The following is a 17645-nucleotide window of genomic DNA, read 5'->3' as shown; positions in this document are numbered from 1 at the left end:
GATCTATCAGACACTTATTTAAAAAAATCTCATCATACTGGTTACTTTACTTTTGGACAAAGTATACCCTAACAAAGCTAACCCTAAAATGGATAATCTGGAACTGATCACTGTATACCAGATGTAAACTGCCCAGAGTAGACTGTAAAACAACTCTTTAATTTTTTAAAAAATAGTCTTCTTGTCAAATTATAGCAAGTGAAAATGCAGCTAGCTTTTTTGTGTTAGCCAGGTCACACCACTATCTATTATTGCACTTGTGGGCAACCAAAACTTTATTCGACTTCATATAATCTAAAGGCACACTGCTTTGTATTTATTTTTTTAGGTTCCTCTGGCTAACAGGCCTTCATCAGGCATAATGAATTCTTTGTACAAAAGTAAGAAGCAGATTGAGAAACTCATTAACACCGTACTGTAAATAATCCAACAATTACCAAATCAAGTCGTTTGGAGGCATAGTTATTCAAGGCAGAAACAGTTGTTACCAAAAATCTGCAATAAGAGTTCAGCATTATTCTTTACTAAGAAACCTGACTGTTTTCTTGCCTTTTGCTTAATTCAACAGTGTCATACATATAATGATACGATATGTTTTATATGGATTTTGTTACAATGTATGTAGGAAGAAAGTCAAAAATTCAACCAAGTGTAATCAAAGAGCATGAGCTTTGGAGTCAGACAGACAAGAATTCACCTCGTGACTTTGCCACCTACAAGTTGTTTGATACTGAATCAGTTACTTAATATTTCCGATTTAAATTTCCTTATTTGGAAAATGAAAAAATTACAACAATTAGCCTACAGTTTTTATGAGGATTAATAAAACTACATATAAAAAAGGTATAACATACTATCTGGCACATAGTAGGCATACAATGGGGAAACAAGGAAGAGATCACCTCAGGAAAGTTGGTCTCTTCTGAGCCAGCTGTACGACAGCACAGGGGAGTCCGAAAGTAAAAATACATTACACTTGTATACTTTTCTGAGACTTAAAATCTAAGAATCAGAAGGCCAAGTGCAGTATCATTTACTATGGGCAGTATCATTTACTATGATTATACTCTATTACCTCACCAAGGGCTCATATTACCAAGAGTGCCTTATAATCCAATAAACATGCTAAAATATCAGCATAAAACAAAGACAAAAAACAGGAAAAAGGAGCAACTAAGAGATCAGTGTTTTAGTTGACGCAGGCATTAATCAGAACAATATAGATTTTTGGTCCAAGAAAACTTCTACTTTAGATAAACTGCCAAGGTAAAGAAGATAGCTTGCATATATACATACAATGCTGACCGGGGGAAAAAAGCAAAAATGGATCAAAATAACCTTTTGGTTTTATAAACAGAAAGTGGCAGCAGAGGTATATGGAAAAGCTGATGGTGTGCTATACATTGCAATGATGGCTCTTTGCCAGCAAGTTTCATTGACCTTCCACATTTCACATCGACTCTGATGTTTATAAATGCCGCAAGGCTTGGCAATTAGTTTTTTGTGAACTGAGAATTTGCTCTTTTTTAGGTTCTTATTGTTTGATCTCAATTAAAAGCTATTTAATAGCAAATTCATGGTGAGTCAAATAACAGAAGAATTGGAGTCTAACGTGTATCTGTTTGGTGGTATTTAACAGGAAAGAGGTTTTATTATGAGTTTCAAGGAAGATTTTCTTTTGGTCTTAGGGAAATAGGATTTATGACTTACATGTAATTTTGTCCTTTGAAGGTGACAACGTAATGAAACAATAAGAAAAAAAATGGCATTTGAGATGATAATGCAGCAACCAGGTCACTGAGAGAATGACTTTTCTAAAGGTACAAGAACTTCCTTCCAAGTCAGCTTCAGAATCTATCAATTAGCACTTAAATTTTGGAGAAATTGCCTGACATATGCAATTGCTTCAAATGAAAGGGTTTTAACTTTAAAACTTTTATTTTTCGAAAGGAGTGTTTTTCTCCTGAATCTTCTGTGTCAACCCCTATAATCTCTTTTCTACCATGCCACCTCTGGCCCTTATTACACTTAATTTTGACTACTGCAAGAGTCTGCTAATTAGTCCCTCTGCTTCTACTCTTTCCTGATTAGGGCTTATTGAGTTTCCAGGCCATCCTGGCAGCAATATTTTTTAACAAGTGATATTGCTGCCCTAAATGCTGACTCCTTGCTGTGACACAGGTGCTATGTTTATATGTAATAACAGAACCATATGCCCTATTCTGTCCATCCCAGAATCCCATTCCTGAATTTAGGCTTCCAGTTTCAGACTCCTCTTTTTCCTGACTCTACATGTGAACTATTTTATTTTGACCTTTCTCTTACTGACCCTTTCACTCTCAACACACTCTGAAGATGACTTCCTATTGCTACATTCTGGTATCTAGACTCTACAGTGCTGGTGGAAGGGGATTATTCCCTTGAAGTCAGACCTGAATTTAACCTCTAGTTTATCCAAGCAATTCTGCACACTACCCACTTCAGGCAGCATTATTATCTTAAAAATCTTTAAAACTTTCTATTTCATTTTGTGTAGAGTTGTAATGTCATGGTTTAACATTTAAAACTTCTATTTTTTTTTTTTTTTTTTGAGACAGAGTCTCACTCTGTCACCCAGGCTGGAGTGCGGTGGTGTGATCTCGGCTCACTGCAACCTCCGCCTCCCGGGTTCAAGCAATTCTCTGCCTCAGCCTCCAGAGTAGCTGGGGTTACAGGAGCCTGCCGCCATGCCTGCCTAATTTTTGCATTTTTAGGAGAGATGGGGTTTCACCATCTTGGCCAGGCTGGTGTTCAACTCCCGACCTCGTGATTCACCTGCCTCAGCCACCCAAAGTGCTGGGATTACAGGCGTGAGCCACTGCGCCCAGCCCCGTAATACTTTTTAAATTTATATTCTGATTCCTCCCCCATATAAACCTAATGCTTAAGGCAGATTGAGGTGTTATCCACCTCCAAAATACAGGAATGCCTCTGCCCTTAGACTTGCTGACACCACTTCCCTGGCCTGGAATGCCTTCCATACTGTCTTCTAGCCTGTTCCAATTCCCGGCATCTTCTGAATCCCAACTCATGTCTCTTTTTCTCCGTAAAGTTTTCCTGGCCACTCGCTTCCATGAATCCCTCATATTTGGAATATTTTATTTTAATTATTTTTATTCTACTTACTGTAAAACAAAATTATATGTAGTTAGAATACAAAATCTCTGGTGGCAGCTGGATAGTGTAAAAATAAATATTCTTAGTGCAATAAAATTAAAAATGAAAATTAGTAGTACAATCTGGCAACGGTGTGAGTCGATTCTACACATGAGAAGTTTGTTTTTAGGTAAAATTAAACAAGATTTGAATCAACAAGAACTATGGTGACTAACATAACCCCTCTCTGGGTCTTCATCCCACACACAGAGAGAAAAGCCATGGGTGTCAAAACTGATCGCAGCAAGCATTTGCCCAACATAAACCAGGAAAAAAAGTACTTTGTTATTTTCAACAAATGCATGCATTTTTATGTGTATCCTAGAAACTGAAGTACCAGGAATGACACAAATACTGTTCATAATTTAAGCTCAGTTTTCAATATATGCAGACACAAAGAATAAGAATTCCTTTCGATTAAAACAAAAGTTTTGCCTCTAATCTTTTGTCATTGAAAGTATTTTTTTGAAAATGTATATAGTAATCCATATTCTCATTTACTCTTCACAATACAATTTTCATAATATAAATATATGGTCAGTTAGTTTTCCTAACAACCCAAATGAAGAAGGAACTATTATATCCTGATTTTTGCAGAGAAGTAATAATTTCCCAAAGTCACCTAAATAAGTGATTTAAGCTAAGAATCCAAGCAACTTGACTCTAGACTCTGTCCTTTTAATCACTGGCAATGAATAAAAAATCAAGCATTTTTTAACTTTTAAGTAAAATACTTCATTGGGAGTCTGTTGGGCTCATTCACTATTTTTGACATCTGATTGTTCATTTATTACTTTATCTTTTTATTATTAATTAACTTAATACGCTTTTATTGAGCACTTATCATGTGCTATAAGTCGAGATACATCACGGAGAATCTCTGCCTTCATGAGTCCTTGAGAAGACAAATGCATATAAGACGATAATAGTAACACAGTGCTTTAGGAGCTATGGTGGTAACAAAGACTCACTCATTTGACCAGAACTTTAGTAGGTTCCCATGCCCTTTCTGACCTGACTTGATCTGGGGCCTTCATATCTATTCTTATAGAATGCAGTCTGAGCAAAAATCCTACTAGCCAGTGTAGCAAAAATCCCCTACCCTGGGTGTCTGACCATTTTCAGTAACTTATTACCCTGGTCTGTCTTCAGCAACAATCCTATCAAGTCAGTTTAGCCAGAAACTTCTTAGCCTTGATGTCTCCTCTTAATAGTTTCCATCCATTGACATCCACTCTGCTCCTTGGTTATATACATCCCCACTTGTCCTTGTTGGAGTTAAGTCAAATTTCTCTGCCCCACTGCAAGACCTCTGTGAAACTGGTCCCTATACCTACACCCATAGCCCTCCTTGAATAAAATCGGCCTTATCATCTTTAACAAGTGTCATGCATAACTTTTCTTGTAACCGTAGATATTTGAGTAGACTAGTGGGGAAAAAAGGGAGCTCATGATTCTACATAGAGGAGAAAAGTCTTGATTAAATCTAAAAAGGGCAACAGTTTACCACTGGGAAAGAAAAGAAGGACATTGTAGGCATAAGGAGCTGCTCTGAAGAGCATGGTGCTCTCTGAGAGATGTAAATGGTTTAATAGAACTGAAGCAGGCACAGTAATTAGCAAAAATGATCCTAGAAAGGAAGCAAGTGCCAGATCAATGGGGGCCTTGAATATTCTGCCAAAGAACTTGGACTCGTTCCATCAATCTGTGGGGAACCTTGAAGATCTGTAAACCAGGATATCATGTTATCTGTTTTGCATTTTATAAAGATCACTCCTACAGCAGTGCATAGGATGAATTGCAGGATAGTAAAAATGGAGGTAGGAATACAATGTGATTCTCTGTATTTCTGGAAAGAAATGATGATTGATATCATTTATTTAGCATAGTATAAGTATTTTTTAAATTTTTTGCATGTTATGATGATTTCACATGTTGAAACTCTTTCTCGGTATTGAGAGACTGACCCTCCAGGGCCTAGCCAAAACCTGGAGCTAGCAAAGGGCCCAGGCTTGAGCAATTCTTTGATAGGTAAACTAATCAATCCAAAGCCAAACCTCCTCTACCTAGATTATACACCTCAAATGATGAATTTTCTCCCCTTAATCATTCCAGGGCCAGGTGCCAGGCAACTAGGGACCACCCTTATAGCCCAAAGCCCACCAAAATTATTCAAAATAGCCAATCCTAAACTGTTCACTGCTCTGCCTTGCCTTTCCCACTCTGGCCTAAACCTTCTCCTTGCTCCTGTCTTCTGCCTCCTGAACACCCTGGTGAGTTTCCTAGCAGGCCCTGCGTAGCTTGCTGTGCCTCCTATCTTTAGGACCTGTGAGTATAATTAAGTTTGTTTTCCTGAGCCGCCTCTGTGGCTGCACGTACGTGGGTAGGAGGTAATCCTTAGTGTTCCTTGTATTGTGATGCATCAGTCCAATCTCTTCCTCCATCTCTTCCCAATGTTTCTCCTGAGGCTCTCCTCCACATGCGTCTCTCTCTTTTATTCTTATTTGTATGCCAGTTACATTAGATTAATGACCCACTCTACTGCAGGAGGACTTCATCAGAATTTAACTAATTGTATCTGCAACCACTCTATTTCCAAATAAGGTCATATTCTGCGGTATTGGGAGAGAGGACGACATCAACATAACTTTTGGGGGTACACAATTCAATCCATAATGGTGGCCAACACTGTGCTTGACACTCTCAAAATGTTTTCAGGCTAAATCTCTGTAAAAGAGCTATTATTAGTCCATTTTATAGATAACATTGCTGATTTTGTTTCCATTGTATTCTATGTGAATTATATCCCCCAAAGTTGTGCAGTGTGGCAGGCCTGGATTTATTTTTTGGCACACGAGCCTTTATTTGCCAAGTTTTTTTTTGTTCATCAAATCATTCCTAGGATTGCAATGATGAATGTATTTTTAAAATGATTTACATATGAAGAAAGTAGACCAGAAAGGCTTAGCAACTTACTCAAGGCCATAAAATTAGATCTTCTTGCTTCCATTCCCAATGCTCTTTCTACACTACAATAATAAGTGTGCCAGATGTGAAATCATTTGTAGAATAAAAAATGAACAAACTGAAAATACTAGACATCTGCTTTTGCTGTGGTCTTGGAAGAGCACATGGATTTTCTTTCAAGATCACCCTTCCCTTCTGTCAGTTCATGTGGTTTATTTGGTAGAGATGGAGTTTAAATCTACTCCTCCATTCCTGTTGAGTTCCAGAGGTGGATCTATGACATGCCAGGCCAATAAGGTTCAATTCTAGGACCTTCGTTTCAACTATTAGGGAACAAAGACTATTATTCATTGGAATTGAATAGGGTAGATGGTTAGCCTCAAGATACAGAAGGCGTCCATATAGAAAAAGCTGATGGGATAGTAAAGCCACTATTGAAGAAAGCAGAGCCAAGAGACTGAAAGCAACAAAGTCTTTTCAAAGAATCCTAGATCCAGCCATACCTGCAGCTAAACGATCCTGGATTTTTAGTGACAAGAGCCAAAACACTCTTTGAATTAAGAGAGCATGACTTAGGTTTCTGTTATTGCTCACTAAGAGAGCCCTGACAAATTTATTTTGTAAATAAACCTGGATAATAAATACATAAAATTGACTTCAAGTCATTATTTTTCAAGACTGGATCCCGAAGCAGCACTATTTATACAATCCTAGCATTAGCAACAAGTATGTGATTTTTAGTAGAAATACTCTTTACAGGTTTCTCAATGAAATGGAGGGATTTGACCAGATAGGTTGAATACTGATACGGTTTGGATGTTTGTTCCCTCCAAATCTCATGTCAAAATGTGATTCCTAATGTTGGAGGTGGGGCTGATGGGAGATGACTGGGTAATGGGGGCATGTCCCTCATGAATGGCTTAGCACCACCCCTTGGTGATAACTGTGTCTTGTTCAGTTAGTTAATGCAAGATCTGGTTGTTTAAAAGTGTGGCACCTCCCCCATCTGTTGCTACAACTCTTGCCACATGATGCACCTGCTCCTTTTACCTTCCACCACGATTGTAAGCTTCCTGACATCCTCACCAGAAGCCAAACATATGTTGGTGCCATGCCTGTACAGTCTGCAGAACTGTGAGCCAATTAAGTCTCTTTTCTTTTCTTCCTTTTTTTTTTTCTTGTGAGACGGTGTCTTGCTCTGTTGCCAGGCTGGAGTGCAGTGCATGATCTCGGCTCACTGCAACCTCCACCTCCCAGGTTCAAGCAATTCTCCTGCCTCAGCCTCCCAAGTAGCTGGGACTACAGGCAGGTGCCACCATGCCCAGCTAATTTTTGTATTTTTAGTAGAGACGGGTTTCACCGTGTTAGCCAGGATGGTCTCGATCTCCTGACCTCATGATCCACCAGCCTCGGCCTCTCAAAGTGTTGAGATTACAGGCGTGAGCCACTGTACCCGGTCTAAATCTCTTTATTAATTACCTGTCTCAGGTATTCCTTTATAATAATGCAAAAAGCTGACTAATACAAGAGCTAACATTATCTTCCAGTATTTACTTGGTAGATTCTATCAAGACTCTTCCTGTCTTTGTGAGGTCTTTCAGTGGCAAGAACTTGAAATTTTAAAATGTTAATACATTTGAGAAAATATATATTTGTATTTATAATTTGTGAATTCCAATATTTTATTATACTAATATTTAATTCACTCAAGGTACATTTTGATATTCAGTTACCATTAGTGCTTATTGACTATGATGTGTCACAGATTTAGAAAGTAGAATTTTAGAACTTTTTCTTCAGAATTTGTCATACACATAGTTATTCTAACCTAGATTCCTCTTTTCAAAAACTGCAATCATAGATTATAATTATCATCTGTAATAATAGGGCTGTTAATACTACAAATGCACAATTTCTGTCTTTTTTTTTCCTTTGGGCTAATTTTCCTTGAATATTTATAGCATGTGTTTTATAAATCACGACATCTGATTAATGTAGGAGCCTTAAAGGTGCTGTTCTGATGACTCGGATTCCTTTTGATATTTATCCTTTTCTTTCTGAGCTTGTGAAACTAAATTATCGTTTTTATTTATTTTGGCAGAAAACTCCTTAGACTTGATTCTGATCTTTATTACTTCTCTGTAAAGCATTTTCCCCTTGGTATATGGATTGAATATTGTGGATATCATCGCTGTGCTGGTGAGAGTTACTTCTATCCTTCATTGTCTACTCCCTTTTCTGACATTGGGAATAGAATGGTATATTTTAAAGTTTTTTCTGCTACTGAGGTGCTATATATGCCAGATATTTACTTGAAACATGCCTAAGCTTTCATTCTCTTATGAGCTCTGATTATGTAGCAATTGGCCTTAGAGTGTATAATAGCTGCTGACAACTTGTTTTTCAAATTCACATTAGCCTCAGAGATCTTGCATGTTTAATAATAAATCTCCATATTTATCAAACCCACAAAATGTTACAATTCACATCTTCTTTTTTTCCCCCCATGTACACAAACCATTTGTATATGTTGTTTACCTTTCAGGAAAAAAAAAGTTGGATGGCAATTTGTGTCATGCTCTATCATGGTTTTTAATACTCAGTGTGATTTCTAAATTTTGGTTATTTGTTGTTTCTTTAAAAGTTGACCCTTAATAAAGTCAACCCTTTAATTTAGCATCTAAAATGTGTATTTTGTCAATCAATTTAAATTTGATTGTGAGAAAAAAAAGTGTAATGTTTACAATGGAATATCAACAATACAACATATTTTCTGTTTACAGGTTTTACATAACAGAATTATTATGACTATTATTAAGTATGGCAAGCACATACTTACAAATGCAATGCTTCAGAATGGTATTAAACAACAGTGAAAAGGTCTACCAGCCCACATAAACTTCTTGCTCCTTAAAGGTAAACTTTTTTTGTACATTTTTGATTTGTGCTTGTAAGGATTATTATAATAAATAATATGTTTTTGCAAGTATTTCTTAATTTATCAGATTTAGATAGAATCAGATGACTCCCTACTAAGTTACTGACTTCTTCCTGAGTCTTATTAGTTTTATTAATTAGTTTTAGTTTTCCCCCATACTAATTAACTTAATGCTTTTCATATTCACACTTCTATTAATTGCTCCGTCAACATTTCACTATGTGAGATGAAAACATTTCATGTCCCTTTATTAGCCTCCACCTTCTGAATTATCAGCTATGTAATTACTTTTAAACGTGTATAAACTCATATGTGTAACTATTAAGTTGATTTTGTTTCATTTTTTGCTTATAGGGTGATTCTAAACATTTGATACTAATAAACAGAATTTGTAATAGTTGGCTTAAATAAACATTATTTGTTGCAAAACTTATTATTATAATTAATTTGTAGAGAAGGAAGTAGAAGTCTAGCTGTAAGCCTGTCCATTAAGGGAGAATGTTTTGGATCTCACAGTTAAATATGCTTAATTCTTATACTCCATTCACTGTAAGTTTCAGTTTGTTTCATATTGGGACCAGGAACTTTCTGGTAAATATATTTACCTTTTCTAAAGTTTTTAAAGATAAATTTTACTTCGCTCTTGTACTCCTAAGATTAATTTGCCACAAAAACTGCTAAAGTGATGGTTTGAAAGTATACATCTGATCATGTCACTCTCCATCCAAAAATTTCCCATCACCCCTGGGATAAAAAATTTACATCCTAACTCTTGCTGGTATGTCCCTATGAGATCTACCTCCTGTTTACGTCTCTGACCTTATCTCCTGCAATGCTCCTTATTGGCTGTTTCAGCCACAGTAGCCTTCTTGAAGTTCTGGGGGACATTCAACATTTTTCCACCTCAGCGACATTTTTACTTGACTTTCTGTTTACATGGAGAATACTTCCCACAGATTTTCATAGGACATTCTACGTCCCTCCAACATCATATTCTCCAATAAACCTTTCCTCATATCCGACTTCAAATAGTCTCCAGCCCTCACCTTCAATATACCTTTATACTTCTTTGTTTTTCCTTTTGGCAGCTATCAATCCATTATATTATATTACGCATTACGAGAATACCTCAGAGATACTGTGAGTTTGGTTTCAGACCACTGCACTCAAGTAAATATTGCAATAAAGCAAGTTGAATGAATTTTTTTGGTTTCCGAGTGCATATAAAAGTTATGTTTCCAGTATACTGTAGTTTATTAAGTGTGTAACAGCATTATGCCTAAAAAGATAAAATACATATTTTAATTAAAAACACTTTATTGCTAAAAACTGTTAATGATCACATGAGCCCTCAGCAAGCTTCAATCTTTTTACTGGTGGAGGGTGTTGCCTTGATGTTGGTGGTTACTGATGTATCCAAACGTTGGGGTGGCTGTGGTAATTTCTGAAAATAAGACAACAATAAAGCTAGCCACATTGATTGACTCTTCCTTTCATGATAGATGTATTTGAACCATCAATGCTGTTTGACAGCATTTTACCCACAGTAGAAAGAACTTCTTTCAAAACTGGAGTCATTCCTCTCAAACTCTGCCACTGTGTTAACAGCTAAGTTGATATAATATTCTAAATCCTTTGTTGCAATGTCAACAATGTTCATCGCATCTTCACTAGGAGTAGATTTCATCCTCAAGAAACCACTCTCTTTGCTCATCCATAGAAGTAACTCTTTGTCCATTAAAGTTTTATCATGAGATTACAGTAATTCAACCCCATCTTCAGGTTCCATTTCTAATTCTAGTTCTCTTGTGATTTCCACCACATCTGCAGTTACTTTTTCCACTGAAGTCTTGAACCCCTCAAAAACATCCATGAGAGCTGGAATTAACTTCTTCCAAACTCTTGTTAACATTGAAATTTCGACCTCCTCCCATGAAATACAGATGTTCTTAATGGCATCTAAAAATAGTGAATCATTTCCAGAAGATCTTCAATTTACTTTATGCAGATCCATCAGAGAAATTACAACCTAAGGCAGCTATAGCTTTATTAAATGTAGTTTTCTTAAATAATAACATTGAAAGTCAAAACTTCCTCCTTGATCTATGGACTGCAGAATGCATGTTTTCTAAGCAGGCACGAAAATAACATTAATCTCCTTGTATATCTCCATCAGAGCTCTCTGGTGACTAAGTGCATTGTCAATGAGCAGTACTCTTTTGAAAAGAATCTTTTTTTCTGATCAGTAGGTCTCAATGGTAGGCTTAAAATATTTAGTAAATCATGCTATAAACAGATGTGCTGTCACGCAAGCTTTGTTGCTTCATTTAGAGAACAAAGGCAATGTAGATTTAGCATAATTCTCAAGGGCCCTGGGATTTTCAGAATGGTCAATGAGAACTGACTTCCTTTTAAAGTCACCAGCTGCATTAGTCCCTACAGGAAAGTCAGCCTGTCATTCAAAGATTTGAAGCTAGACATTAGCTTCTCTCTACTTATGAAATTTCTAGAAGACATCTTAGACATCTTCTTCCAATAGAAGTATGTTCCATCTACATTGAAAATGTGTTGTTTAGTTTAGCGACCTTCATCAATTATCTTCGCTAGATCTTCTGGATAACTTGCTACAGTTCTATATCAATACTTGCTGCTTCACCTTGCACATTTATGTTACAGAGATGGATTCTTTCTTTAAACCTCATAAACCAATCTCTGGTAGCTTTAAAATTTTCGACGGCAGTTTCTTCAGCTCTCTCAGCCCTCACAGAATTGAGGAGTGGGCATTGCTCTCCATCAGACTTTGGCTTAAGGGAATGTTGTGGTTTGATCTATCCAGACCACTAAAACTTTATCCCTATCAGTAATAAGCTGCTTCACTTTCTTGTCATTCTGGAGTCCAATGGAGTAGCACTTTTATTTTTCTTCAAAATACTCCCTTTGCATTCATAACTTGGCTGTTTGGCACAAGAGGCTTAGTTTACAGTCAATCTCAGCTTTTCAAACGCCTTCCTCACTGAGCTTTATGAGCTAAATCATTTCTAGCTTTGATTTAAACGCGAGAGATACGTGACTCTTCCTTTTATTTGAACACTTAGAGACCATCATAAGGTTATTAATTGGCCTAACTTCAATTTTATTGTACCTTAGGGAATGGTGAGGCCTGAGGAGAGAGAAATGGGGGAATGGCTGATTGGTAGAACAGTCAGAACACACATAACATTGATCAATTACGTTTGCCATCTAACGTGGCTATTGCTCATGGCATCCCAAAAGAATTATAATAGTAGCATCAGAGATTATCAAAGATCAACATCAACATGTAATAATAATAAAAAATTAAATATTGCCAGAATTACCAAAATGTGACACAGAGATATGAAGTAAGTGCATACTGTTGAAAAAATGGCACTGATAGATTTGCTCAATGCAATGTTGCCACAAACTTTCAGTTTGTAAAAAATGCAATACTGTGAAGAGCAGTAAAGCAGCATGCAATAAAAATGAGGCATCCCTGTATTTGTTTATTGTCTTTCTCTTAGATGCTAAGTCCATAGAAGGGCAAGGCCTTTACTCACTTATTATAGATACTATATTCTCAGTCTGTCCTTTTGTTCAAAATGAACCTACTCAACAAACATTCTTTGAAGAATGAATGAAAGCAATAAGCTCACTATATCACCAAGATCAAAGCTGTTCACTCCGATTTTCAGCAATGATGAAAATATTCTATGTTTGTGTTGTCCAATACAGTAGCCACCAGCCACATGTGGCTGTTGAGCACTGGAAATGTGGCTAGTGTGCCTGAGGAACCAAATTATAAATTGTATTTAAGTTTCATTAATTTCAATTTAAATCTCAATAAGCACGTGTACCTAGTAGCTACCTTTAGATGCTCTAGTTTCACAATCACACTATCTGTTGAACAAAACACTTACTGTTCTTATATTTAAATACACTCGTGAAGGCCTAAGACTATATTTCTGATTTAAATCAATCATTCTCAGGGCACTTTGCATGATTATCCCCCTGGAATTTCTTTTCTTTGTACTTATGTACCACTTTTTTTGAAAATCCAAATCTTTCTATTCCATGGATTCTTTTTTAAAATTTCAATCATGATTTCAGAAAAAGAGAGCTTCTTATTCCTGCACATGTTTAAACAATTCTTCTTTGGTTTTTATTTTTTGATCCTCACTCGAGATAGTTTGGCTGGAATATTTTTTTTTTTCTTTTTAATATGGCAGCCTGTTCTTATTTTACGGATGCAGTATCTTTACCCCTCTCTTTGAGAACATCAAATAGAATTTTTAAAAGGGGTTTTCTTACATTTTCTGAATAAATTTTATGGTGATTAGTTTTGTTTTTACTCCTTGTTACTTCTCTTTTGTGGCCTTATTTTTATCAAAATCTGGTAAACCTTATTGTCTCTTCACCATCTCTAGAGCTGCATCCCTTAATGAGATAGCTGACTAAGGGTTGTTGGCTGGCAGTTTTAACTTTAGGGTGCATTCATGGATTTGCATAGGCAAGTCTACCCACGCAAAAAATAAGGAAGTTTCACTCTTATGTGACAGCTTACACATTAGCTCTATTGTTCTTCAGGTACCTTGATTTACTTCTTTAGAAAGCCTGCTTCCTCTTTTGCCCTGGGGATATATGTCATCATTTCCAGTGGCTCTGAAATACGAGAAAGAAGTGAGTAGGGTAGGCAACACAGGTTTGGTAGAAATTCCTCCACTTAGTCACCCTGATTTCCTTGTGCCTTCTTAGCTCCGCTCTGTCTGCTGATACAGAATTTCTTTGCTCCTGGAAGAGTGGCTCCCAACTGTTTTCCTTGTGAATTTTTTGAGCTGTATGTCCTGCCTTTCTGGTTCATCAGCCCATTCAAAACAATTCACTTTCTATTTGCACATATTCATCAAAATCTCTAGAGATCTCTCCTGTTATTATCAATGGCAATTCATATGTATTACCTTTTGTGCACTGTCACTGTGATTTCAGTAGAATTATAGGAGTAAGTTTTTGTCTTGCCCTTATTAATGGTTATGTATATTTTGTAATACTGGTTATGTGTATTGTGAAACATTGGTAATACTAGCAGTTGGTTTTAATTCTACCTGTTCTGGAAAAGTTCCTTTTGTCATCATGATACTATTTACTCTGAAGTTCCCAAAGTTTCTTATTCATCTTTATGCATGCTATGCATTAATTGAAAATAAATTATTTCCAATATTTTTTAAATGATGACATATATTTTGTTCTTAAATTAACTGCATGCATGTCTCACATATACTTTTCTGGCAATTTATATAAGGTATCAATAAGCACTATTTTAATTCTATAAAACAAATGTTTTAAAGTGTATAAATTATTTTATTTTGTCTTATCATTAGTATGTGTAGAAATGTTCAATAAAACAAAAACATTCATGTTCTAATTCTGGATTTTCTTTGTAAGTCCAGGGACAAAGTGGACCATGACACTTATTTTTATTTAACGTATATCAAATATTACATGCAGATTGCCCATATATATTGACACCTTGTATTGCTTCCTAAAAGCACTTCAGTTTAAAGGCTTGGACATATTTTATCACATACTTTTCAAGCATTGCTTTACTTCTATTTTATTTTCTGAAACACGTTCATATTTCCTTATACATGTATATGCATGCATAGAGATAATTATGTATGTAGAGGGTGGAGGTGTAGCAGAAAGTATAGAGAACGGGGGAAAGGGGAAAAGACAAAACATTCATAGTGTTGGGAGAGATATGAAATAAACAATCACGAGGGGAAAACAGTCAATAATATCTCAGAAGATTTATTCACTGACTGAATGGAAGGTAGCCAGGGGTGTGGCAGAAGGTTCACTCTTCTGGTAGAAACTGAGATGAAAACTGTCAATCCTAAGACTGTCTTTGGAAGCCCGGTAGCTGAGTATACGATCATATCGTAAGAGGGGAGTTTTGTTTCAGCTAGCTGCCTTTGGCTATGGGAAAGCCTGACATTTCTGCTTGAGACAAATATGCCTTCAGCTGGAAAACGACCTTCCATCCGCCTCGCAGGTGCAGAACCTGGGAACCAAATGGCCTGTCTTCCTCTACCCCCATCTGTGTTTCAGTAGAAAGGTTCAACACTAGAAAAGAAAATCTTATCAATATGTTATATTTATTAAGTTTATTAATATTGATTGCCAGATCTACTTTTTTTGTCCTGTCCCTCTGCTTAGGGAACCCTCCATCTTGTGTCCACAAAGAAAAGTTAACTGGAGTTAATCAAAGGAGACTGAGCTGAACCACCAGAGCAGGTGGTTCCTTGAAGGCAAACATAGCTAAAGAATAGATGAGTCATGAAAAATGTGTGATGAGAATTCTTAAGGGATTATAAAGAGATACTAAGAAAGAAAAAAGAAAACATCCTAAAGAAAATTGTCTAAAATTCAATGTTCATTTAAAAACATATGGACGAGCTATCTTAAAATCACAGGAGAACGGAAACTCCTGTATGAAGGTGTGAAATATAGAGGGGATAGATTCAGGATATCTAGCATGCACACTCTGTGAGTTTTGGCGGGAAAGGAAAAAAATGAGGAGGAGTAATGTTCAAAGAAATAACTGAAAACTACCCTGAAGTGGAGAAAAAGTGAGTTTTCTATTCTCAGGGATACATGGTTAGCTGGTCAGAATTAATATTAAAAAGACATATTCTTAGACATATATTGGAAACATATAAGATAAAAGAGACCATCTTATACATTTCCAGATAGAGATGGTAGGGTAATATTAATGTCCCTGGTTAATAATAGGTTCTATATCCCAGGCCAATAAAGAGCTAGGGACACAAACAGGCAATTGTCAGAAAAAGAGATGAAAATGGCTAATGAACACATAAAATCATGCCAGGCATCTCACATAGTCAAGTTACACAAATTAAAACAATAATCAGGTGCTTTTACACATAATTGTATTGGAAAATATTAAAATGATATCCAGCAGATACAGCTAATAAAATCAATGGGCACTCTTATTCCTTCAGAAGAATTGTAAATTGCTACAACACTTTGGAAAGTAACTTGCAGTATTTTTTTAAAAAATCACATACCCTTTGTGATGTGAAATCACAAATTCATGTCAAATTATTTGACTCAAGAATTATACTTCTATGAATCTATCCTATGATAATAAAAGTATGATCTGGATATGAATTATAGCATAGTTTCAATAGATTGAAAGGTTAAGTAAAAGATAATACACTCATATAATAGAGGGCAGACACAAAAGTAAAAGAGAAATATTTGTATGTACTAATCAGGAAAATGACACAGTTTAGCAGAGGTTATCACCCCACAATATCCATTATTTAATTTTTATACTTTAAGAGAACCCATTGTTTTATTTAAAAATTTTAACTGAGATATAAATTCACACACCATAAACTTCCACTGTTTTAAAGGATTTTTAGTTCTGTGATTTTTAGTACATTTACAAAGTTGTGCAATGATCACTACCTAGTAATGTTTTAAAATGCCCTCAGGATTTGGTTTGTTCCTGTATAGTAAAACACACTGATATTATTTGGCTCTATGCCCACCCAAACCTCATGTTGAATTGTAGTTCCCATAATCCCCATGTGTCCTGGGAGGGACCTGGTGGGAGGAAATTGAATCTTGGGAGCAGTTACCCTCATACTATTCTCAAGATAGTGAGTGAGTTCTTAGAAGATGTGATGGTTTTATAAGGGGGTTTCCATACTGTTTCACTCTGCACTTCTTGTTGTGCCATGTGAAGAAGGACATGTCTGCTTCCCCTTCCCATCATGACTAAGTTTCCTGAGGCCTCCCCAGCCATGCTGAATTGTGAATTAAACCTCTTTCCTATGTAAATTACCCAGTCTCAGGTATGTCTTTATTAGCAGCGCAGTATCAGACTAATGCACATACATACTTGAAAAAGACAGTCATGAAGGAAGTTTTTCTATTCACAGATCTCTAGAAACAAAAGGGTCACACGAGGAAGCACCAGGGTTGATCAGGAGGCACAGTGTGGGGAAAACTTGGACAAAATCTTCTCTTGTGGTTTTTCCAGGAAGGAATGGGTGAAGCAGGGTAAGTAGGCTAAGTAGGTTTAGGGTTGGATAATTTGAATAATTTTAGTGGGCTTCAGAGTGTAGGGGCTGGCACTAGTTTTCCTATACCTGGGGTGATTAGGACAGGAGAATATTAGCTTGGTGTGTCAGAGCTCAATAAAGGAGATGGTTGGGGACCTATGAGCTTTGGCTTTGGTGGTTTGCATATGAAAGGCACACTCACAGGTAAGCCCTTTGTTATCTTTTCGAATTGGGCAGCCCTGGGAGGGGCACTCACTCCAAGTTTAGCAAGTCTTTTTTGTTTTTTTTTTTTTAATTTTACTTACTTTTTTTATTTATTTATTATTATTATACTTTAAGTTCTAGGGTACATGTGCATAACGTGCAGGTTTGTTACATATGTATACTTGTGACATGTTAGCTTTGGCTTTGGTGGTTTGCATATGAAAGGCACACTC

At 36.3% G+C, this 17645-nt stretch overlaps 1 protein-coding gene across 1 annotated transcript in view; it reads right to left on the bottom strand.

The window, feature by feature from the left end:
• The window catches only part of EPHA6 (EPH receptor A6), a gene marked incomplete at its 5' end in the record, with an annotated part of 209000 nt that overhangs the window by 173862 nt on the left and 17493 nt on the right, over positions 1-17645 (bottom strand). The gene's annotated exons all lie outside the window — the stretch shown is intronic.

This window comes from Mandrillus leucophaeus, unplaced genomic scaffold (assembly GCF_000951045.1).
Source record: "Mandrillus leucophaeus isolate KB7577 unplaced genomic scaffold, Mleu.le_1.0 Scaffold1080, whole genome shotgun sequence".
In the NCBI taxonomy this organism is placed as follows: domain Eukaryota; kingdom Metazoa; phylum Chordata; class Mammalia; order Primates; family Cercopithecidae; genus Mandrillus; species Mandrillus leucophaeus.
This window is presented reverse-complemented; position numbering and strand designations above follow the sequence as displayed.